Source organism: Bos indicus x Bos taurus, chromosome 2, assembly GCF_003369695.1.
Source record: "Bos indicus x Bos taurus breed Angus x Brahman F1 hybrid chromosome 2, Bos_hybrid_MaternalHap_v2.0, whole genome shotgun sequence".
NCBI lineage: Eukaryota > Metazoa > Chordata > Mammalia > Artiodactyla > Bovidae > Bos > Bos indicus x Bos taurus.
The window spans coordinates 84159160-84184780 of NC_040077.1; the positions used below are offsets into that span (position 1 = coordinate 84159160).

The following is a 25621-nucleotide window of genomic DNA, read 5'->3' on the forward strand; positions in this document are numbered from 1 at the left end:
AGCTGAATGTTTTTTACAGGCGTATTTAGAATTGGAAATTGATTGCCATATGGATTGTGAATTCTTTGATTTCTTTGAAGATAGTATTTGATGGAGTTAGTGTCCTTGGCACTGAAGTCAGTGTAGGAGCACAGGACTGTTTCCATCTTTGGAGAAGTCAGCCATGCTGAAGTCAGCCATGCTGATTTATAAGTTACCTGTAGGATAGAAAGACATGTTCCCCCCATAATTTTTATTTACAGATGCCCTATATCACTTGATCCAATTCTCCAGATAGAGGGCCTGGCAGTAGCAGAAGGTAGGATTAAGGAGGAAATTGTAGGGTCAGTGAGATCAAAAAGATCATTTTACTGGTAATTTCTCCAGCATTCAGAGATGTGCAAACTAACCAGAATAAATTTGTAGCAGAAAGTAGGAAGCGACCTAGCACTGGAACTGAGTTTGGCTTGGAAACGATAGATTTTTTAACTGTGCATAAATAGGCAGACTTTGATGACTATTTGAGAACATAAAATGTAAAGTGTTGGGGGAGGGATCCAGAAATCCCCAAATTGTGTTTTTATAGAACAATTATTTATGACCATAATAAATCCAATGATCAATTTCCCAAGCATAGTAAAATATGCCAGGTGATTAATAAACATTAGCCAGTTAAATCTTCATAGACATTTTGCAATGTAAGGAGTATTTACAGAAGAAAAACCTGAGGCTCAGATAATAATTTTCCCTACTTAGAAAATGGCAGTGCTGGCATTCAAACTCAAATTTATCTGGTTCCAAAACTGTTCTATGAAGACCTACAAGACCTCTTAGAACTATCACCCAAAAAAGATGTCCTTTTCATTATAGGGGACTGGAATGCAAAAGTAGGAAGTCAAGAAACACCTGGAGTAACAGGCAAATTTGGCCTTGGAATATGGAATGAAGCAGGGCAAAGACTAATAGAGTTTTGCCAAGAAAATGCACTGGTCATAACAAACACCCTCTTCCAACAACACAAGAGAAGACTCTATACATGGACATCACCAGATGGTCAAAACTGAAATCAGATTGATTATATTCTTTGCAGCCAAAGATGGAGAAGCTCTATACAGTCAGCAAAAACAAGACCAGGGGCTGACTGTGGCTCAGACTATGAACTCCTTATAGCCAAATTCAGACTGAAATTGAAGAAAGTAGGGAAAACCACTAGACCATTCAGGTATGACCTAAATCAAATCCCTTATGATTATACAGTGGAAGTGAGAAATAGATTTAAGGGCCTAGATCTGATAGATAGAGTGCCTGATGAGCTATGGAATGAGGTTCATGACACTGTACAGGAGACAGGGATCAAGACCATCCCCATGGAAAAGAAATGCAAAAAAGCAAAATGGCTGTCTGGGGAGGCCTTACAAATAGCTGTGAAAAGAAGAGAAGCGAAAAGCAAAGGAGAAAAGAAAAGATATATGCATCTGAATTCAGAGTTCCAAAGAATAGCAAGAAGAGATAAGAAAGCCTTCTTCAGCGATCAATGCAAAGAATTAGAGGAAAACAACAGAATGGGAAAGACTAGAGATCTCTTCAAGAAAATCAGAGGTACCAAAGGAACATTTCATGCTACTGTGAGCTCAATAAAGGACAGATATGGTATGGACCTAACAGAAGCAGAAGATATTAAGAAGAGGTGGCAAGAATACACAAAAGAACTGTACAAAAAAGACCTTCACGACCCAGATAATCATGATGGTGTGATCACTGACCTAGAGCCAGACATCCTGGAATGTGAAGTCAAGTGGGCCTTAGAAAGCATGACTATGAACAAAGCTAGTGGAGGTGATGGAATTCCACTTGAGCTATTCCAAATCCTGAAAGATGATGCTGTGAAATTGCTGCACTCAATATGCCAGCAAATTTGGAAAACTCAGCAGTGGCCACAGGACTGGAAAAGGTCAGTTTTCATTCCAATCCCAAAGAAAGGCAATGCCAAAGAATGCTCAAACTCCCCCACGATTGCACTCATCTCACACGCTAGTAAAGTAACGCTCAAAATTCTCCAAGCCAGGCTTCAGCAATATGTGAACTGTGAAATTTGTGATGTTCAAGCTGGTTTTAGAAAAGGCAGAGGAACCAGAGATCAAATTGCCAACATCTGCTGGATCATGGAAAAAGCAAGAGAGTTCCAGAAAAACATCTATTTCTGCTTTATGGACTATGCCAAAGCCTTTGACTGTATGGATCACAATAAACTGTGGAAAATTCTGAAAGAGATGGGAATACCAGACCACCTGACCTGCCTCTTGAGAAACCTATATGCAGGTCAGGAAGCAACAGTTAGAACTGGACATGGAACAACACACTGGTTGCAAATAGGAAAAGGAGTTCGTCAAGGCTGTATATTGTCACCCTGTTTATTTAACTTATATGCAGAGTACATCCTGAGAAATGCTGGACTGGAAGAAACACAAGCTGGAATCAAGATTGCCGGGAGAAATATCAATCACCTCAGATATGCAGATGACACCACTCTTATGGCAGAAAGTGAAGAGGAACTAAAGAGCCTCTTGATGAAAGTGAAAGTGGAGAGTGAAAAGGTTGGCTTAAAGCTCAACATTCAGAAAACGAAGATCATGGCATCTGGTCCCATCACTTCATGGGAAATAGATGGGGAAACAGTGGAAACAGTGTCTGACTTTATTTTTCTGAGCTCCAAAATAACTACAGATGGTGACTGCAGCCATGAAATTAAAAGACGCTTACTCCTTGGAAGGAAAGTTATGACCAACCTAGATAGCATATTCAAAAGCAGAGACATTACTTTGCCAACAAAGGTTCGTCTAGTCAAGGCTATGGTTTTTCCAGTGGTCATGTATGGATGTGAGAGTTGGACTGTGAAGAAGGCTGAGTGCCGAAGAATTGATGCTTTTGCACTGTGGTGTTGGAGAAGACTCTTGAGAGTCCCTTGGACTGCAAGGAGATCCAACCAGTCCATTCTGAAGGAGATCAGCCCTGGGCTTTCTTTGAAAGGAATGATGCTAAAGCTGAAACTCCAGTACTTTGGCCACCTCATGCGAAGAGTTGACTCATTGGAAAAGACTCTGATGCTGGGAGGGATTGGGGGCAAGAGGGGAAGGGGACGACAGAGGATAAGATGGCTGGATGGCATCAGTGACTCGATGGACGTGAGTCTCAGTGAACTCCAGGAGTTGATGATGGACAGGGAGGCCTGGCGTGCTGCAAATCATGGGGTCACAAAGAGTCAGACACAACTGAGCGACTGATCTGATCTGATCTGAAAACTGTTCTTAACGTATGTCACATTGGTCCACTATTAGCGCAGTTTTTTAGAAAACAAGTGAATTAGACTTTTCGTCTTAAGTTCAAGCATTCCAAACATTCCTAGAACTGTTTTGGTTTAAGCAGACCTACTAAATTAAAGTGAGCTTTTCCAGTTTGAAGCAGTTATATGACATCACCAAAATGGTTACTAGTCAGCCATGCCTCCCAGACACAGATCAAGAGGATATTTTTAAGGACAGAGAGTTTAAAGAGAACTCAAGTGTTTGAAAGAGAAGTTGTGGTGAATGTGACAAAGGAACTTGTAAATAAAAGCCAAAAAACAGTTTGGATGTCATTGATGACACCTGTGTGAGAAACCAGCAAGGACAATGAAAATGTGAAAGTGAAGTCGTTCAGTCGTGTCTGACTCTCTGCAACCCCATGGACTGCAGCCCACCAGGCTCCTCCGTCCACGGGATTTTCCAGGCAAGAGTACTCGAGTGGGGTGCCATTGCCTTCTCCAGGGGATCTTTCCAGCCCTGGGATTGAACCCAGGTCTCCCGCATTGCAGGCAGACACTTTACCGTCGAAGCCACCAGAGAAGCCCAGAAGGACAATAGCAGAGATTAATTAGGAAGGCTAAATCAGCTGAGCCCAGAAGGCATAATGGAAAGAGATTCAAGGAAATTAAAGGTGAAAGTTTGTATGTTAATAAATGACGTCACTTTCAGGTAGAGTTTGAAAACCACTTAATAAAAAAGTATTGTATTCAGGGCTGTTCTGCCAGATTATATAAGGGCATGTGTTTTGTTGACATGATTGAATTTGAGTGTTCTGTTCCATCGATAATCAGACTTTTCTCCTAAGTGTAAGTTGTAATATTTAAATGTTAATATTTCTGTTTAACATTTGTTTAGAATTGCCTTAGTGACCTTAGAAGTTTTTACAAGAATAAAGTTTCCTTGCCTTCCCCTCACCCCTCACCACTCCAACCTTGCCCAGTATTATATAATTTACCTAAATAGATTACTTCTTTTTTATAATAATTTTATTTATTTTTGGCTATGCTGGGTCTTTGTTGCTACGTGGGTTTTTCTCTAGTTGTGGGGAGAGGGGTGCCACTCTCTAGTTACAGTATGCAGGCTTCTTATTATGCTGGCTTCTCTTGTTGTGGAGCACTGGCTTTAGGGTGCATGGGCTTCAGAAGTTGCGGCATGTGGACTCAGTGGTTGCAGTTCCCAGCTCTAGAGCCCAGACTCGATAGTTATGGCCCATGGGCTTAGCTGCTCCTTGGCAGGTGGAATCTTCCCAGACTAGGGATCGAACCGACATCTTCATTGGCAGGTGGATTCTTTACCACTGAGCCATCAGGGAAGCCCTAGATTGCTTATTAATGATGCATCTTTGTACTTTGGAGTGTGTCCTTTTGGGCTCAGTATACATTTCTTTAAACAAAAGAGGCCATATTAAAGCAAGCATTTCAGTTCAGTTCAGTCTCTCAGTCGTGTCCAACTCTTTGCGACTCCATGAATCGCAGCATGCCAGGCCTCCCTGTCCATCACCAACTCCTGGAGTTCACTCAGACTCACATCCATCGAGTCAGTGATGCCATCCAGCCATCTCATCCTCTGTCGTCCCCTTCTCCTCCTGCCCCCAATCCCTCCCAGCATCAGAGTCTTTTCCAATGAGTCAACTCTTCGCATGAGGTGGCCAAATACCAGAGTTTCAGCTTTGGCATCATTCCTTACAAAGAACACCCAGGGCTGATCTCCTTCAGAATGGACTGGATCTCCTTGCAGTCCAAGGGACTCTCAAGAGTCTTGTCCAACACCACAGTTCAAAATCATCAATTCTTCGGCGCCCAGCCTTCTTCACAGTCCAACTCTCACATCCATACATGACCACTGGAAAAACCATAGCCTTGACTAGACGGACCTTTGTTGGCAAAGTAATGTCTCTGCTTTTGAATACGCTATCTAGGTTGGTCATAACTTTCCTTCCAAGGAGCAAGCGTCTTTTAATTTCATGGCTGCAATCACCATCTGCAGTGTTTTTGGAGCCCAGAAAAATAAAGTCAGACACTGTTTCCACTGTTTCTCCATCTATTTCCCATGAAGTGATGGGACCAGATGCCATGATCTTCGTTTTCTGAATGTTGAGCTTTAAGCCAACTTTTTCACTTTCATCAAGAGCCTTTTGAGTTCCTCTTCACTTTCTGCCATAAGAGTGGTGTCATCTGCATATCTCAGGGTATTGATATTTCTCCCAGCAGTCTTGACTCCAGCTTGTGCTTCTTCCAGTCCAACGTTTCTCATGATGTACTCTGCATAGAGGTTAAATAAGCAGGGTGACAGTATACAGTCTTGACGTACTCCTTTTCCTATTTGGAACCAGTGTGTTGTTCCATGTCCAGTTCTAACTGTTGCTTCCTGACCTGCATATAGGTTTCTCAAGAGGCAGGTCAGGTGGTCTGGTATTCCCATCTCTTTCAGAATTTTCCACAGTTTATTGTGATCCACAGTCAAAGGCTTTGGCATAGTCAATAAAGCAGAAATAGATGTTTTTCTGGAACTCTCTTGCTTTTTCCATGATCCAGCAGATGTTGGCAATTTGATCTCTGGTTCCTCTGCCTTTTCTAAAACCAGCTTGAACATCAGGAAGTTCACGGTTCACGTATTGCTAAAGCCTGGCTTGGTGAATTTTGAGCATTACTTTACTAGCATGTGAGATGAGTGCAATTGTGGGGGAGTTTGAGCATTCTTTGGCATTGCCTTTCTTTGGGATTGGAATGAAAACTGACCTTTTCCAGTCCTGTGGCCACTGCTGAGTTTTCCAAATTTGCTGGCATATTGAGTGCAGCACTTTCACAGCATCATCTTTCAGGATTTGAAATAGCTCAACTGGAATTCCACCACCTCCTCTAGCTTTGTTCGTAGCGATGCTTTCTAAGGCCCGCTTGACTTCACATTCCAGGATGTCTGGCTCTAGGTCAGTGATCACACCATCGTGATTATCTGGGTCGTGAAGATCTTTTTTGTACAGTTCTTCTGTGAATTCTTGCCACCTCTTCTTAATATCTTCTGCTTCTGTTAGGTCCATACCATTTCTGTCCTTTATCGAGCTCATCTTTGCATGAAATGTTCCCTTGGTATCTCTAATTTTCTTGAAGAGATCTCTAGTCTTTCCCATTCTGTTGTTTTCCTCTATGTGGTCCGCTGGAGAAGGGAATGGCAAACCACTTCAGTATTCTTGCCTTGAGAACCCCATGAACAGTATGAAAAGCAAGCATTTACTGTGGAACAAATAACCAGTACTCTTCACATACAGAGTCTTAAGGAACAATTTTATTTTGGCTCTACATCACTAAAATTTGAAGCAGCCCATTACTGGCATGCTTTAGCTCTCAAAAAGAAATTTGGCCCTGAAAAGAAAACATTTGGCTTTATAAAATAACTTATTATCAAATTTTAAATGGGGCAAAATGAACACACTATATTATATACCTTTATTTGTAAAATGTTTTTTTCTCAGAAACTTGCTTTGGAAAGGAAAGAATCTGAAAACATTGTGAATGTACTTTGTAACATTGCGAAAGTATTTTATCAAAGTAAAGATGTTTTAGTCATTCATTCAAAAAATCCAAATTCAAGCAAACAAACCAAAACCGCCACACATGCACATGTATACACCCTCATAGGTATATAGATTGGGAAAAATTAGACTGAGGATTTAAAACGTAAAATAAAGGCTTTATCATTTCCTGGAAATGTGTACTCAGGAAGAAAATAAAGATCACCTACTAGGGAGATCATTCACTAGCCAAAATCTGGTGACCCTTTCAGTTGTATCCAGATGTGAAGGAAAGCCTGTTGTGTCCACGCACTAAAGATATAAAATGTGGCAATTGCCTACCCAGAAGGAATGAAGGTTAGATATTATACTTATAAATTAGCAATTTATGTGACTATTAGAGAATAATCATCGTCTTTGTCCAATAAGGCATTGGCAGTTTAAAATTTTGTTAACAACTCCAATCAGCCAGTGCTCCATCTGCCCTCTTCATCCCCACTTCCAAGCCATTTATGAGGCCCTTATTGTGTACGAGGCTCTGTGAGGAGAGAGGAACATGGAAAATGCATGCCTAAGATAAGATCTTTTGCCCATCCTGGACCTGCTTCTCAATGGACACCAGCAAAGCAGGGATGTGAAAAACTGAAGAGAGCTCAACAAAGATAAAGTGTCCGAATTTCTACATACAAAAAAATAACTGGAGAGAAACTCTTAATTTACATGCCATGTAAATTTTGTATTTTGCATTTTACAGTCTGGTGTTGACTTTATTTGAACAACACGTGAAGAATCACAATCTTTCAGAGTTCCAGACCTCAAAAAATTCTAAATGAGACCCTGTTCTTACCTCCTTTATCTTGAGATGAAAAACCTCTGATATTTTCTGTTACATATTCTTCTTTATTTTTTCCAAGAGACATTAGCTGTGTGATCAGAAACCCTAAAATTTATCAGATTCCCTTAGGGATACAAAGGCCTCAGCAAGATTCAAGTAGTGAAAACCTGGTAGCAATAAATCTCATCCCGTCCTGATGGTCTGACTGTTTAGAGGGCGACTTTGCTATTTACCATTTCCTTCTCAATGCTTTGTTCCTGAAGCTTTGAGATGAGAAAGTAATGAACATTTTAATTTGACATATGAAAAAGAAAATAATACAAGTATTTATTTTCATGGCCACAAAATATACATTACTAATATATGTTTAAATTCTTAAAAAAAACAGCAACAACAATCTTCTGTAATTCTGTGGAAATGAAAGTAAAAGAGCTTCCTTTTAAAAATGAAACCACTTCTCGATTTTAGAGAGGGTTTAGATCTATTGCAGGGCATAGATGATAGTTAGAGAGGGTCGGTTGGAGAGTAACTGTGCAAAGTGCAGATAAGGGTGAAGAGGACGTCAGGGAAAATATCATCAATGGGTAGTAATTTCCCTGAGTGCATTTTCCCCACAGAGAAGAGTTCTCTATACAGAGTTACTCATCTGTATCTCGGGCTCACAAACTGGCTGGCAAGTTTTAGTGGCAGGAAAATTGATAAATAGTTTTAGCCTAGAGATACAATTCCTCTCCTTGCACATAAATGTCTTCCCATGTCCCCTGGCTGTTTTTATCTTCAAGCATTAATCTGTGTTTCTTGGCAGAAATAAATTCATGATGATGCATCAGTAAATTCTCAACACCTCAAAGATTGCCTTAAAATTATATTTTAAAATGTTAAAAAAAAATGTTACTGCATTACTGCATTAAATGAAGGGTTAACTGTTGCCTAAGAAATATAAAATATAAAAAATTGGGAGTTTTAAACCAAGGATATATGTTAATTCTAATTTTCTACGACTCTGGATAATTTATTCTGATCGTTCTCTCAAAACATTTGAAACAGTAGGTTTAGAAATCTGCATTAAAACCAAACCAAACCATCCTCTATGACTCATAACTGCCATTGTGATTCATTTAAACAGAATAGCTACAACTTCAATAATTGTCCATCCTTCTATTTTAAAATGGAGTAAACAATGAAGACACTCTTTTAAATAAGTGGCCAGTTGACGTCATTTTGTGTAGAAAGGACTACTGATGTGATTTGAGCAGCAGCAGCTTCCCACCATTAGCAACACACCCTAAAGGCAATTATATTACCCAAAGTAACAAACCCCGGAAAATAAACTAATTATATCAATAGCTGAAAAGTGAGGGAGACTAAAGACTTGCTAATTCTAACATTCTATAATTATCAGAATAATTTTTATTTCACAACAAAGTAAAAACACAACTGGACATTTCTTGCATAATAGGAAATAAGACCAGGAAAGAATCGCAAACAAGACAGGTAGTAATTCTGAAAGAAGGAAAATGTGCCTCTGCACATAGTGTACTGAATGACGATGTTGCATTGAGAGTCTGAGGGACAGCCAAAAGCCACTGATTATGGTAGAGGGAATTAGTAATGCCACAGATAGGAACAGATGGTTGTCAATATCAAATTTTGCAGACTTCATACTTCTGGTGGCTCTATGTATAATCTATTGTGTCTTGTGGAAGAAATCTCTCAGATGTATTAAAATAAACTTTAGAAGTGAACTTCTGGTATAAGGAACGTTTATAAAGATGTGAATATTGAGCAAGATAAGCAAAACTCGAGCAAAATCAATGTCATGTCCCCTTTATTCTGAAGTTGTAATTGAAACGTATAAAAACGTTTCAATGTAACAATTAAAGCATGCTGCTGCTGCTAAGTCACTTCAGTTGTGTCCGACTCTGTGCGACCCCATAGACGGCAGCCCACCAGGCTCCTCGTCCCTGGGACTCTCCAGGCAAGAACACTGGAGTGGGTTGCCATTTCCTTCTCCAATGCAGGAAAGTGAAAAGTGAAAGTGAAGTCGCTCAGTCGTGTCCGACTCCTAGCGACCCCATGGACTGCAGCCCACCAGGCACCTCCGTCCATGGGATTTTCCAGGCAAGAGTACTAGAGTGGGGTGCCATTGCCTTCTCCAATTAAAGCATACATTAGAACAATAAACACATCTGGCCATTCATCATACACAAGAGAACCTTGAAGGAGAAGAGATTAGGATGAATAACACAGGATCCAAACTCTGGGAGTTTATGATAGAACACTTGTACAGTTGATGAATTGTTTGTACTCTGAGCATACAGAGTTCTCCATAAACATTTACATATAAGACCCTCAATAGAAACCCTCAGTAAAGAATGAAATTATAAAGTAAATTGCTTAAATTCTTTGCTATTTATTTTTTCCTTAGAAAAGTTCAAGATAAATGATAATACCTCAAGTTGTTTTATATATGGTTTATATTTTAACAATTGCTAAATTTTTATCACCTCAACAGACTCATCTTACATTCACTCATTATTCACATCCCCTTTCTTTCATTACTCAATGCTTAGTATTTATATGTGCCAGGTATTGGGAATACAAATTAAAACAAATGGCCTCTGCCCTGAAGCATACATTCATGAAACATACATTCTAGTGTAGAGACAAATACAAAATAAATAATCACAAATAATTCATTGCAAACTGTGGTAAGAACTTTGATGAAAACATATTGGGCAGAGCGTTGCCTAATGTAGATTAAGTAGTCCAGAGAAGTCTTTTTAAAAAAGTAAAAATTAGGCAGAGACCTAAATATGAAAGGAGTTAGATAAAAATAGAGTAGGACAATTTCTCAAGTTGTCCAGGCAGAGGTCCTGGGCCTTCTTTACATTCTACCCAGTTATTCTTGAGCAATCTTATCTAGTCCTGTGGTTTCATCTAAACACTGACAACTTCGAAATTAATTACCTGCCTCACACTTCCCTTGTGGTTCAGCTGGTAGGGAATCCACCTGCAATGTGGAAGACCTGAGTTCAATCCCTGGGTTGGGAAGATCCCCTGGAGAAGGCAAAGGCTACCCACTCCAGTATTCTGGCCTAGATAATTCCATGGACAGTCCATGGGGTCGCAAAGGGTTGGACATGACCAAGCAACTTTCACTTACACTTATCCTTGGAGCTTGAACTGGAAATCACATTACCCACTTGAAATCTCTACTGAGATGTCCTTTACATATCTCAAACTTAAAATATCTCCAACTATTAAGTCTTCATCCTCTTCCCCAGCCTCTACACCTGTCCCTCCTCCAGTCTTCTCACTCGTGGTAGAAGATTCCTATACAGTTATTCATACCAGAAACCCAAAAATTATCCTTGATCACCTTCCCTACCCTACACACATTCTTATCTGGTCTCATCAATTGATCAAGTCTTATCAATTCTACCTCCCAGATATATCTCAAATCTGATACTATTCTTGACATTATTTCTATACCAATATGTTTCCCTTGGATTACTGTGATGACAGTAATCCAAGGGAGTTTATAAATCAGAGAGTTTATACTTAACACCTATGCCTGGTACAACCACAGCTGTGGAGCCACAGAATGAACATGTCAGACTTGTAGAGGAAACTCTTTCACTTAATATTTTCCAGAGTATCTTATGACAAAAGCTTTGCCCTTATACAAATGATCTACAATTTTTTTCAGATGCTAGTAAGGCTACCAATAATTTCCCCTGTAGCACCTGATTAAAAGGGGCAGTTTGAAGAAAGAAATTTCCATACTGCTGCTGAAATTATTAAGTTATCTCACTTGACATCTATTTTTAAAATGGCAAATTGAATCCCTGATTAGAACATTCAGTCTCTAATTAAAACACCAAACACATCTTAGCCCCAAGCTCTGCATATGCTTTAAAAATAATTAAAGGTGTTTTCTCAAAACACAACATTACTTCAAAGTTTAAAGAAACTTATATTTAAAATTTATTTTTGTTTTTGGCTGCTCCATGCAGCATGCAGGATCTTAGCTGCCCAACCAACAATCAGGGATTGAACCCATTCCCCCTGCAATGGAAATGTAGAGTCTTAATGAGAGCAAGTCGTTAGATGAACTTTTAATAATTCATTTAACCATTAAAAAGTGGAGATATTACTTTCCTGACAAAGGTCTGTATAGTCAAAGCAATGGTTTTTCCAGTAGTCATGTATAGATGTGAGAGTTGAATCATAAAGAAGGCTGAGCACTGAAGAATTGATGCTTTCGGACTGTGAAGCTGGAGAGGACTCTTGAGAGTCCCTTGGCTTGCAAGGAGATCAAACCAGTCCATCCTAAAGGAAATCAGTCCTGAATATCCATTGGAAGGGCTGATGCTGAAACTGAAGCTCCAATACTTTGGCCACCTGATGCAAAGAGCTGACTCATTAGAAAAGACCCTGATGCTGGGAAAGATTTAAGACAGGAAGAGAAGGGGATGACAGAGGATGAGATGGTTGGATGGCATCACTGACTCATTGGACATGAGTTTGAGCAAACTCTGGGAGATGGTAAAGGATAGGGAAGCCTGGTGTGCCACAGTCCATGGGGTCACAAAGAGTCAGACATGACTGAATGACTGAACATCAACAACATTTAACCATAATTTACTTAAAAGTTACTAATATATTGTCTTCTGTTAGAACTTCAGAGTGGTTCAAAAACATGTTCAGATCAGATCAGTGCTCAGTTGTGTCTGACTTTTGGCGACGCCATGAATTGCAGCATGCCAGGCCTCCCTGTCCATTACCAACTCCCGGAGTTCACTGAGACTCACTTCCATCGAGTCAGTGATGCCATCCAGCCATCTCATCTTCTGTTGTCCCCTTCTCCCCCTGCCCCCAATCCCTCCCAGCATCAGATCTTTTCTGATGAGTCAACTCTTCGCATGAGGTGGCCAAAGTACTGGAGTTTCAGCTTTAGCATCATTCCTTCCAAAGAAAGCCCAGGGCTGATCTCCTTCAGAATGCACTGGTTGGATCTCCTTGCAGTCCAAGGGACTCTCAAGAGTCTTCTCCATCACCACAGTGCAAAAGCATCAATTCTTTGGCGTTCAGCCTTCTTCACAGTCCAACTCTCACATCCATACATGACCACTGGAAAAACCATAGCCTTGACTAGACGAACCTTTGTTGGCAAAGTAATGTCTCTGCTTTTAAATATGCTGTCTAGGTTGGTCACAACTTTCCTTCCAAGGAGTAAGTGTCTTTTAATTTCATGGCTGCAGTCACCATCCGTAGTGATTTTGGAGCCCAGAAAAATAAAGTCAGACACTGTTTCCACTGTTTCCCCATCTATTTCCCATGAAGTGGTGGGACCAGATGCCATGATCTTCATTTTCTGAATGTTGAGCTTTAAGCCAACTTTTTCACTCTCCACTTTCACTTTCATCAACAGGCTTTTGAGTTCCTCTTCACTTTCTGCCATAAGAGTGGTGTCATCTGCATATCTGAGGTGATTGATATTTCTCCCGGCAATCTTGATTCCAGCTTGTGTTTCTTCCAGTCCAGTGTTTCTCATGATGTACTCTGCATATAAGTTAAAAAGGGTGACAATATACAGCCTTGACGAACTCCTTTTCCTATTTGCAACCAGTGTGTTGTTCCATGTCCAGTTCTAACTGTTGCTTCCTGACCTGCATACAGGTTTCTCAAGAGGCAGGTCAGGTGGTCTGGTATTCCCATCTCTTTCAGAATTTTCCACAGTTTCTTGTGATCCACACAGTCAAAGGCTTTGGCATAGTCAATAAAGCAGAAATAGATGTTTTTCTGGAACTCTCTTGCTTTTTCCATGATCCAGCGGATGTTGGCAATTTGATCTCTGGTTCCTCTGCCTTTTCTAAAACCAGCTTGAACATCACAAAGTTCACGGTTCACGTATTGCTGAAGCCTGGCTTGGAGAATTTTGAGCGTTACTTTACTAGCGTGTGAGATGAGTGCAATTGTGCGGTAGTTTGTGCATTCTTTGGCATTGCCTTTCTTTGGGATTGGAATGAAAACTGACCTTTTCCAGTCCTGTGGCCACTGCTGAGTCTTCCAAATTTGCTGGCATATTGAGTGCAGCACTTTCACAGCATCATCTTTCAGGATTTGAAATAATTCAACTGGAATTCCATCACCTCCACTAGCTTTGTTCGTAGCGATGCTTTCTAAGGCCCACTTGACTTCACATTCCAGGATGTCTGGCTCTAGGTGAGTGATCACACCATCGTGATTATCTGGGTCGTGAAGATCTTTTTGTAGTTTTCTGTGTATTCTTTCCATCTCTTCTTAATATCTTCTGCTTCTGTTAGGTCTATACTATTTCTGTCCTTTATCGAGCCCACCTTTGCATGAAATGTTCCTTTGGTATCTCTAATTTTCTTGAAGAGATCCCTAGTCTTTCCCATTCTGTTGTTTTCCTCTATTTCTTTGCATTGATCGCTGAAGAAGGCTTTCTTATCTCTTCTTGCTATTCTTTGGAACTCTGCATTTAGATGCTTGTTTCTTTCCTTTTCTCCTTTGCTTTTCGCTTCTCTTCTTTTCACAGGTATTTGTAAGGCCTCCTCAGACAGCCATTTTGCTTTTTTGCATTTCTTTTCTATGGGAATGGTCTTGATCCTTGTCTCCTGTACAATGTCATGAACCTCATTCCATAGTTCATCAGGCACTCTATCTATCAGATCTATGCCCTTAAATCTATTTCTCACTTCCACTGTATAATCATAAAGGATTTGATTTAGGTCATACCTGAATGGTCTAGTGGTTTTCCCTACTTTCTTCAATTTCAGTCTGAATTTGGCAATAAGGAGTTCATGGTCTGAGCCACAGTCAGCTTCTAGTCTTGTTTTTGCTGACTGTATAGAGCTTCTCCATCTTTGGCTGCAAAGAATGGAAATAGACTAATCCTTACTAGGCTTTTGATTTGGAATCACCTCTGAAAATAACTTTTGAAAAAATCTCAGTTAGTGATTAAGAATGTTTACCAGTATAGGAATTTCTTGGTGGTTCAGTGGTTAGGATTCATCACAGGGGGCTTGAGTTCAACTCCTGGGAGTGGAACTAATATCCCCCATGCCCTGTGGTACAGCTAGAAAAAGAAAAAAAATGAGTATTTACCAATATATAATATCTATGTCCTTTGCAATAGGAATATGGGAGAATACTGATATCGTCACACGATGAATTTTACTACATTTTGTTTTTCTTTTGGCCATTGCTGCATGGCACATGGGATCTTACTTCCAGTTCAGTTCAATTCAGTCAGTCAGTCATGTCTGACTCTTTGTGACCCCATGAACCGCAGCTCACCAGGCCTCCCTGTCCATCACCAACTCCTGGAGTCCACCCAAACCCATGTCCATCAAGTCGATGATGCCATCCAACCATCTCATCCTCTGTCGTCCCCTTCCCCTCCTGCCCTCAATCTTTCCCAGCATCAGGGTCTTTTCCAATGAGTCAGCTCTTCACATCGGGTGGCCAAAGTACTGCAGTTTCAGTTTTAACATCAGTCCTTCCAATGAACACCCAGGATTGATCTCCTTTAGGATGGACTGGTTGGATCTCCTTGCAGTCCAAGGGACTCTCAAGAGTCTTCTCCAACACCACAGTTCAAAAACATCAATTCTTCTGTGCTCAGCTTTCTTTATAGTCTTTCTTTTCTTTATAGTCCAACTTTCACATCCATACATGACCAGTGGAAAAACCATAGCCTTGACTAGATGGACCTTTGTTGGAATAGTAATGTCTCTGCTTTTTAATATGCTGTCTAGGTTTGTCATAATTTTCTTTCCAAGGAGTAAGCGTCTTTTAATTTCACGGCTGCAATCACCATCTGCAGTGATTTTGGAACCCAGGAAAATAAAGTCAGTCACTGTTTCCACTGTTTCCCCATCTATCTGCCATGAAGTGATGGGACCGGATGCCATAATCTTGATTCTAGCTTGTGCTTCCTCCAGCCCAACGTTTCTCATGATGTACTCTGCATAGAAGTTAAATAAGCAGGGCAACAATATACAGCCTTGATGTACTCCTTTTCCTATTTGGAATCAGTCTGTTCCATGTCCAGTTCTAATTTTTGCTTCCTGACCTGCATACAGGTTTCTCAAGAGGCAGACCAGAGGTCAAACCTGTGTTCCCTTCTGTGGAAGCTCTTAACCAGCAGTCTTAACCACTGGGCCACAAGGGAAGTCCTAATTTTACTACATTCTAAGGTAACAAGCAATTTTATGGATATGATGATCAATGTTTATAAGGTATAAAAGACAAAACAACTAGATTATGTTTATGACACAGGATGGAAAACTTCAGTAAATGCAGAATGCTACTATATATAAGACCACTAATTATGCTTATAAAGCAGAGTTACTGAAGCTACTTTATCATTCAAAGGCTGTTACTTCATTTGGTGATTAAAAGATTACACTTCTCTATTTTGAAACATCTAAAATAATAGATCTTGATGTGGTAACTCTACTCATTCCAGAGCTAGTTTCAAGTAAAATACATAAGTAAATCAATGGCGCTTATTGTTGAGTTTAAAACATATATTTCTGTCATTTAGTTATAGAATTGTTATATTACTACATTAGAGGAATTGAATGTTGACTTTTACAGAGAGAGATAATTATTTCCCTAAAGCCATTCTTTATATGGTAGACTATATTTTCCGTGCAGAGGCAGGAATTCTGATCTTGCAAGGCACAAATAGCTGTGGGCCATTTCTACTTTTCCACTGACACACAGAGATGAAATAGATGGGAGAAATAAATGAAAGTGATAATAATTTTTCCTGTCTAGAAGACAGTTTGTTTCTCTTTTATTTCTTGGACTTATTTCCCTTTCTAAATCTCACACTTTGATTCAAAGGTTAAAGAATTTGAATTAGAAATCTTCAAACCCATATATAGGTATCAAAAGACGGGCCTGTTTTATCTGGAAAAGAACTCTTTACTGTAACCTGACAATTCAAAAATGTATTGTTACATCTCTTACTCATGAATACATCTTCAATTTTGGTGGTATATGTTTGTTGTGTTAACATAGAATAATGAATACTTCCTTATTCATCTGCTACACAATTTGAAATTTGATTTTTTTTTTTTTTTGCCACTTCACTCATTTTTTAATGAAAGGATAATCTCTTTACAGAATTTTGTTGTTTTCTGTCAAACATCAACAAAAGTCAGCCATAGATATATCCATATCCCCTCCCTCCAAACCTCTCTACTGTTTCCCTCCCCATTCCACCCTTCTAGATTGTCACAGGGCCCCTGTTTGAGTTCCCTGATCCATACAGTAAATTCCCATTGGCTATCTATTTTATATATGGTATTGTAAGTTTCCATGTTACTCTCTCCATACGTCTTACCCTCTCCCTTCTCTCTTCCCCTCCGTGACCATAGGTCTGTTCTCTATGTCTGTTTCTCCATTGCTGCCCTGCAAATAAATTCATCACTGCCATCTTTCTAGATTCCATATATATGCATCAGTATATGATATTTATATTTCTCTTTCTGACTTACTTCAGTCTGTATGATAGGCTGTAGGTTCATCCACATAACTTGAACTAACTCAAATGCATTCCTTTTTATGGCCAAGTAATATTTCATTGTATGTATGTACCACAGCTTCTTTATTCATTCATCTGTCAGTGGACATCTAGGTCGCTTCCATGTTCTAGCTGTTGTAAATAGTGCTGCAATTTTCCTTTTACTTTTTATTTTATACCAGAACATAGTTGATTAACAATGTTGTGTTAGCAAAGTGATTCAGTTATACATATACATGTATCTATTCTTTTTCAAATTCTTTTCCCATTTAGGTTATCACAGAATATTGAGCAGCATTCCCTATATTATACAGTAGGTCTTTATTGGTCATCTGTTTTAAATATAGCACTGTGTACTTGTCAATCCCACACTCCTAATCTATTCCTCCCTCCACCCTTCCCCCTCCCATAACCATAAATTGTTCTTTAAGTCTGTGAGACTGTTTCTGCTTTGAAAATAAGTTCATTTGTATCTTTTTTTTTAGATGCCACATGTAAGTGATATCATATGACATTTGCCTTTCGCTGTCTGACTTACTTCACTTAGTATGATAATCTCCAGGTGCCATTTGATTTCTTGAAACTTGGATAGATTCCAAGTGTTTTGACTTTGAATGCCTGGTTGCTTTCTGATCCTGATTACTCTGTTATTCCGAAGTATTGTTTTTTAAGTCCCTCAGAGTTTGGTGTTATATTCTAATCCTTTCAATGGTTCTCATGTTTTTATTAAAATTCATTGTCTTGTATTTGATCTGCCTCCATATAAGTGAGCTATTTAAATTGTTCAACTTGGTATGCCTCTTTCAGCTATTGTTAAATGGCTTGTAATAATTTTGTTTTGCTGCTCAATTCAGGGAGTTTGGAATGTATCAAGCTGTAATGACCAAACTTTTGGGGTCTTTTGAACAGTGATGGGTTGACAGGAAGTATGAATGAATGAATAAAGATGCTTTCATCTTTAAGGAACATAAGACCTGTCAAAAGGCATTTAAACAATAAGGGAAATTATGACTTCACATAAGAATTCTAGAGATAGGACAAAAGTTGAATACAGTAGAAGGTTCAACAAAGTTTAATAATTCAGTGATTTAATAATAACATCACTTTGCCCAGATGTTTTCCATCTTTCCATTTTCCAAATTCAGTGTGTTGTTTGTCTTTGTAAGCAGATTATTGCTAGACTTCCCATGTAGATAAAAAGTCCTAAGGCAGAAAGAGGAAATCTCTACTTCCACATGTCTTACTGGAAGGAAAAACCTATCTCAGAGGCCCTTTTGGCTTATTGACCAGAATTATGTCACATACCTATTCCAGAACATACTGGTAAATGAAATGGAATATCACATTGACTTAAGTCAGCAGTGTTTTATGAAACCCGAGAGCCCAGTGATTCTTTCAGGAAGTTCACAAGGTTAAAATTGGTTTCCCTAATAAATGCTAAGGTGTTTCCTGCCTTTTTCACTCCACTGATAGTGAAAAACAGCAATGGTGGGTAATACTCCTGGTTGCTTAGCACAAATCAAAGCCTGTGATATCAACATGTATTAGTAGTCATTGTATTCTTTACTGCCAGGCTCTCACATAAAGTTTGTTGTTTTCTGGTCCATACTGAAGTGCTTTTGTTATTTCAGTCTCATATTGTATGATTTAAGTTGTGAGCTTAAATGGCTGCTTTTTTCATGGAACGCTTAAAAAAAAAACCAAACAAAAAAACCAACCTAAAAGACTGACAAACAAAGTATGGTTATTCAGACATGGGTGTTTTGCTGACATTTTTCTTGAAAATGAACAAAGGGAGCCTGTCACTTCAAGGAAAACAACTGACAATATTTGTTGCAAATGATAAAATTCAAGGTTTCAGGTGAAAATTACGATGCTGGATAACTCATATCCACCACTGTGGACTTGACAGCTTCCCAGTACTCAAATATATTTTCTAATGATATTTATAGTAGTATTAACAGAAATGATTTTTTGATATGGTGTGATGAAATATGTCAGCATTTGAAAGATCTTCATAACTCAGTAAATCAGTATTTTCCCAATGATCACCGCATGTTATAAAATTACTCATGGGTGATTCAAAGACCAAAACAGACTAAAAGATTTAAGGGTAACTGAGCATAAAATTTTATTGATCTGTTTCAGATTCTGTGTTGTAACTAACTTTTGAGGAACAAACATTTTTTGAGTTTGGGTGTAGTATCAAAGAATATCCAAAAGTATCTGAAGAGGCTATTAAAATACTTTTTTTCAACTATTTATTTGTATGAAGCTGGATTTTCTTAATGCACTCCAACCAAACAACAGAGTGAATGCAGAAGCAGATATGAGAATCTACTTTTCCTATAAGCCAGATTTCTTAATTTTTTATCTTGGAAAATATATTTTCCCCAAAATGTCAGTTATATTAATATATAACAGGTTTATTATTTTTATTTTATAATTAATATCTTTAAGGTTTTTGACTTTTAGTTTCTAAACTGGTAGATACTGATAGATGTGACTCATGTGAACAAATGTACGTTGTAATCTTCAGTACTTTTAAGAGTATAAAAAGTTACTGAAACCCCAACATTTGAAAACCACCTGGTTTAGTCCAGGGTTTTACCATTTGGGCCCTGGTAGATGATTTTATGTTGTCTCAATAAAATCTGGATTCTATTGACAGGATGGTTAATGGCTTCATTAGAAATCAGTGATCTGGCTACACTTGAAGCTGAAGGAGAATTTTTCCAGTGCCATCCACAAACTATGACTTGTCTTTGGGAAATGTTGGCAAAAGGTTCTCAGGTCTCAGGGACAGAGACCCCATACTGCAGTGCTTCTGGACTGCCAGATTCTAGGGGAACTCTTTCTTGAAAAGCCACACACAGAAAATAGAGATGGTTAGTTGTCTTTCACATCCATTGGGAATCAGCCTGAGTCTCTGGTCTGGCTCTCAAAAGCAGTGGTGTTCTTTGGTTCCAAGCTGGGGATGTTTCTTTCTTTCCCAGGGAACATAAAAAAATAACATCTCATATCACTGTCTCATCACAGGACTGGCAATCTCAGCTGTCCATGGACTCACCTCTAGGTTCTGCAAGTCAGCCAAGGCTATTTTGATTGTTAAATTGGTAATTAACTGGGAAGATCAATGCAGTAGAAATAGAAAGTGAAAGTGAAGTCGCTCAGTCGTGTCTGACTCTGTGACTTCATGGACTGTACCTACTAGGCTCCGCCATCTATGGGATTTTCCAGGCAAGATTACTGGAGTGGGTTGCCATTTCCTTCTCCAAGGGATTGAACCTGGGTCTCCTGCATTACAGGCAGACTTTTTACTGTCTGAATCACAAGGGGGCTTATTATCTGGGAAGATCAATGCAGTAGAAACAGAACTAAACAATATTCATATGAAATTGGAGAGGAAATGACCTGTTTATTGTTTAGTTGCTCAGTCATGTCAGACTGTTACCTGCCAGGCTCCTCTGTCCCTGGTATTTTCCAGGCAAAAATACTGAAATGTTGCCATTTCCTTCTCCATATTACATGACTGGACAATTATAATTCTCTTAATTGTGATTGAGAACAAAATAAGAGTCACAGAATTAAGGTTTAAAACAAGGGCTTCTTCTTTGAACATACTTATATTGATATCCCTGAAAGTCAGTAGGTAGATATGTCTGTTAGGTAGGTGAACTATGGTTTGGCTTTTTAACAGTTTATTTATTTATTTTTATTTTATTTTTGGTTGCTCTGGGTCTTTCATTGCTGCGTGCTGGCTTTCTCCAGTTGCAGACAGCTGGGGCTGCTGTCTAGGTGTGGTGCATGGGTTTCTCACTGATTGGCTGCTCTTGTTTCAGAGCACAGGCTCTAGGTGCATGGGCTTCAGTAGTTGTGGCACACAAGCTTAGTTGCTCCGTGGTATGTGGGATCTTCCCAGACCAGGGACCAAACATGTGTCCCCTGCGTTGACAGGTAGATTCTTATCCACTGTGCTACCAGGGACGTCCTGGTCTGACTTGTAAAAGAGAGATTAGGCTTGGAATACAGATCTTGGAATGTTCATCATGAAAGTCATAGTTGAAGTTGTTGTAACTGGTAAGATTTCTTTCCCCGTGAGAGATAAAGTGATAAGACGAGGCAGTCAAAGGTAGAAATGTAGGAAATGTCAGGAAATGGGAAGAATAATCCACTATTAAAGACTGGAAAAGAGTGCTATTCAGGAAGAGAATAAAGAGAAGTATTAGTGAAGAGGCTAAAGAAGAGAGAGTTTACACTAGGTAATTATCCTACAGTACAGGATGATTATGAAAAGGCAATATTTTGCAAGTAACAAATAGATGATGACTTTTAAAACATCTGTTTTTAATACTTTTAGGTACATAGAAATGTAGTAGATACCACAGGGAGTTCTTACATAGCCAACATCTAGCTTTTCCTATTAACATCTTACTTTGGTTATGATGATCTATTTGCTGCAACTGATGAACCAGAAGTGATACACTGTTAATAACTAAAGTCCATAGTTTATTCAGATTTCCTTAGTTTTTACCCAATGTCTTTTTTTTTGTCACGGTTGTTGTTTCAGAATCCCATCCAGGTTATCACATTATAGTCATCATATATTCTTAGGTTCCTCTTGGTTTTGACAGTTTCTCAAATTTTCCATGTTTTTGATGATAATAACAGTTTTCAGGAATATTGGCCAGGTATTTTGTAGAATGGTCCTATGTTTCTCCCATGATTTTGGCTGGGGTTATGGAGTTTTTAGGAAGGAAGATCACAGAGGGAATGTGCTATTTTATTTATTTATTTATTGGTTGCCCTGTGTGGCATGTGAGATCTTAGTTCCCTAGCCCAGAAATTGAACCCACACCCCCTGCCTTGAAGTCTTAACCACTGGACTATTTGCAAAGTCCTGGGAAAGTGCCATTTTAATCACTTTCTTTCAAAGGTACATACTATTCGCATGATTTATCAGTGTTGGTGTTTTTGATCAGCTGGCTGTGTTAGTGTTTGTTAGATTTCCCCGCTACGAAGTTACTCTCCCAGCTTCTCTTCATACTGTCCTCTTTAAAAGGAAGTCATTATGAATAACCCACAACTAAGATGAGGAGACCCCCTTCTTGAAAACAGAGGATCATATAAATAATTTGCAATTATTTTACAATATTTGTTTATTGAGATATTGAGATATTTGTTTATTCTCCCTCATTTTAAAATATATCTAATTATCTATTTATATCCATATGGATTCCTGGATACTTATTTCATATTTTTACATGTAATCCAAAACTGTATTTATTTTGTTGTTCAAATTGTTCCAGCCTTGGCCATTAGGATCTCTTTCAGTGACTCCTGTGTCTCTTTTATATATTCCAGTTCAGTGGTGACTTGAGTTAGCCGTTTCATCCGCATGGTGAACACAGGCATGAAAAATCTCAAAGTTTTAAACAAAACAAAACAAAACCCAGAGTGATCTAATTGGATGAACACTGAAGAGTCACTTAAATTTTATATCTGATGAGACTGAGAAAATAGTTATGATCTGTTCTTACTACTTTTATATTTAGAGCCCTCCCTTGTGACTCAGCTGGTAAAGAACCCACCTGAAATGCAGGAGACCTGGCTTCAATCTCTGGGTTGGGAAGATCCCCTGGAGAAGGAAGAGGCTACCCACTCCAGTATTCTGGCCTAGAGAATTCCATGGACTATATAGTTTTTATATTTGCTATCTGCTAACTTTTCCTTTTAACAGAGAGTAATGTGGTAAATGTTAATTATAATGTGAGTATGCCAGAATTTTTGATGTATTCAAAACTTCTCTGTGAATGCCAGCAGTGCGAGATTACAGAGAAAAATCATTTGATTTTAGGTCTTACTTAAATTCCTCCAAAGACTTGATCTTCAGAAATGGTATAAAAATGTTTTCCAATGAATAGGTAATTTTTCTCACAATGAACATCTAGCAGTAAAGCAGTTTAAAAATATTTAGAAGACAAAAGTTGTGTTCATTTTGTTCTCTGATCATTTGAATTAACTGATGACATTTAAAATTTTTACTAGAGTCAAGAGAGGCTTGGGGATGCTGTTTGATAGGGTGTGTAGACAAATTAAGGATAAAGTTAGAGTATTAGCCTATTACTCTTTCCCCACATACTATTAGCCATGTTTCATGGAAGTCATTTTCTACAGCCATTCCACTAGTATTTACTCCATATCTACTTTGAACCAAGTAATGTGCTAGAAACTAAGGATACCGCATTGAACAAGCCACAGTCCTGCTAACAAGCAATTGGAGTGCATAGGAGACAAAGATTGGGGTAGACAAGTAAACCACAAGTGCGGTACATTGCAAGCTATATGCTGTTCGTGCAAGCGTGTAGGAAGTACAGCTAACCCAGAACTGATTTGGGAAGGAAAAGGGGCAGGAAATTTCCAGTGTGTGTCATTGCTGAAGGACAAGTGGGAGGTAATCAGATGAAAGAAGGGAAAGGGGTACAGAGGAGAGGGGACACTTTAAGCAAGGAAAAGTGTAACTTTTAAGGGAGTAACAAGTCTTTCAGTTTGGCTGGATTATAGAGTTCTAGAAGTATAATGTGAAGTACCTATGTGATTTAAACATTTTTAGAAGTCACATTAAGAAAATAAAAGGAATCAGGTAAAAAATTTTAACAATATTTTATTTAGCCCAATGTTTTAAAAAATTGTATCATCTCAGCAATGTAACCAATATGGAAAATTATCAATGACACATTTTTACTTTTTTTTGGTACAATGTTTGAGAAATCTAATAGATGAATTACACTTAAAGCACATTTCAAATTGGACTAACCACATTTCAAGTGCTCACAGTCACATGTGGCTAGGGGCTACTATGTTGGACAGTATAGTTTTAGGGTGAAGTAATAGACAAATCTTCAGAGATAATGTGAAAGGGTGGTGTGAGGCTTTGAAAAGTTTTTGCCTGGGAGTGGTCTGATTGAGTTAGTGATGATTCCCATTTTCACTGTGGAGGATGGATCAGAGGTGGGCTTGAAAAGATGCCAACTAGTTTTAGGCTACTAGTCTAGCTGTAGGGGAGTGACTTGGATGTACTGAAAAGTAGGAGTCAAGAGTCATAAGGAGGATTTCTCTGGTGGTCCAGTGGTTAAGACCCCACCTTTCAATACAGGCAGCGTGGGTTCTATCCCTGGTTGGGTGACTAAGATCCCACATGCCTTGTGATGAGGCCAAGAAAAAATGTTATAAGGAGAGAATGAATTGAGAGAGGAGGCAAGAATGACTATTTCACTACTACTTTTTTTCCCCCCTTCTGGGAGTGAAGTAGAAAACTATGGGGGAAACAAGGGAAGAATGGCAGGATTGGGAGACAGTGTGTTCAATTTAGGACATCTTAAATTAGAGTTGCCTGAGATATCAAGTAGAATCTTTATATCTGAAAACAAGGAGACAGATGTCATCAACATATAGATAGTAACTGAAGCCATGGGATTGGATAAAATAATCTAGGTTGAGTGGGTAAAACAGTAATTCTCAGCCCTGATTTCTTAGTAAGAATTACCTGAGAGGTGATTTAAAATACAGATTTTGAGTTTCGTTCCCAAGATGCTGGTTCACTAGGGTAAGGGTGGTAAATTGCACTTTTCATAAGAATCCTTGTAGTCTCCGATGCTGATACAAGTCATCCTTAGGACTCTCCTTCACAAACACTGGTGTAGAATGATAATTAAGAGGACCCAGAAGAAATTGCTTACATGTGTGGGACTTTAGAGAAAAGAAGACCATGAAGAAGATAGGAAAGGAGTCTCTAGCAAGTTGATAAACTATCAGAAGTGTGCTGTCTTCTGTTAACATGAACGGGGAGGATTCTTACCTGAAGGGGAACAAAGCTGATGGTGGGACAACTAGACAGGTTTCTGACTTGTTGGGCAGTCAGTCTGGTAGAAAGGTACCACCTCTCTGGTTACTTTTCATGCTCTGTGTCCTGAGCAAGTCTTCCTCACCTATCATCAGATCCATCAAATTTCCTGAGTATTTGTAGGAGGAAGGGTTTTAAACTGCCTGAAAAGGAGCAGAGAAATGAAACAATACAGTTAAAAGTGAGCACTAGAGTGAGCAACTAAGGTGGCATTTGGGTAACCTGCTAGTGGTGAAAGCTCAATTTCAGTAGGTGAGTTGAGAAAGTGGGCTGAATGAGTTTGGAAAAAAAACAAAAAACACAACATTTTAAGAATCTTGGCTATGAAAGGAAGGAAAGAGAAGTCAGAATGTATAAATATCCACTGTTTACTCACAAAATAATAAGAAATACATGCCCTTCTTCTGAAATACATGCCCTTGTTTCATTTGTGTTGTGTGGATTGATTTGATACCGTAAATCTCCATTCATCTTTCATAGAAGATAG

General features: G+C 38.9%; 1 protein-coding gene and 1 long non-coding RNA gene across 2 annotated transcripts in view; both read left to right on the forward strand.

Moving 5' to 3' along the window:
• Positions 1-5723, forward strand: part of LOC113905688 — a 60397-nt gene extending 54674 nt beyond the window's left edge. The window contains exon 3 of the long non-coding RNA XR_003514703.1: positions 5703-5723. This is a non-coding gene — a long non-coding RNA (uncharacterized LOC113905688). The remainder of the gene's footprint in view (positions 1-5702) is intronic.
• Positions 5724-15794: 10071 nt separating this feature from the next.
• Positions 15795-25621, forward strand: part of SLC39A10 (solute carrier family 39 member 10) — a 93124-nt gene continuing 83297 nt past the window's right edge. Inside the window, exon 1 of the mRNA XM_027563276.1 lies at positions 15795-15894. The gene's annotated coding sequence lies outside the window, so the exon portion shown is untranslated. The remainder of the gene's footprint in view (positions 15895-25621) is intronic.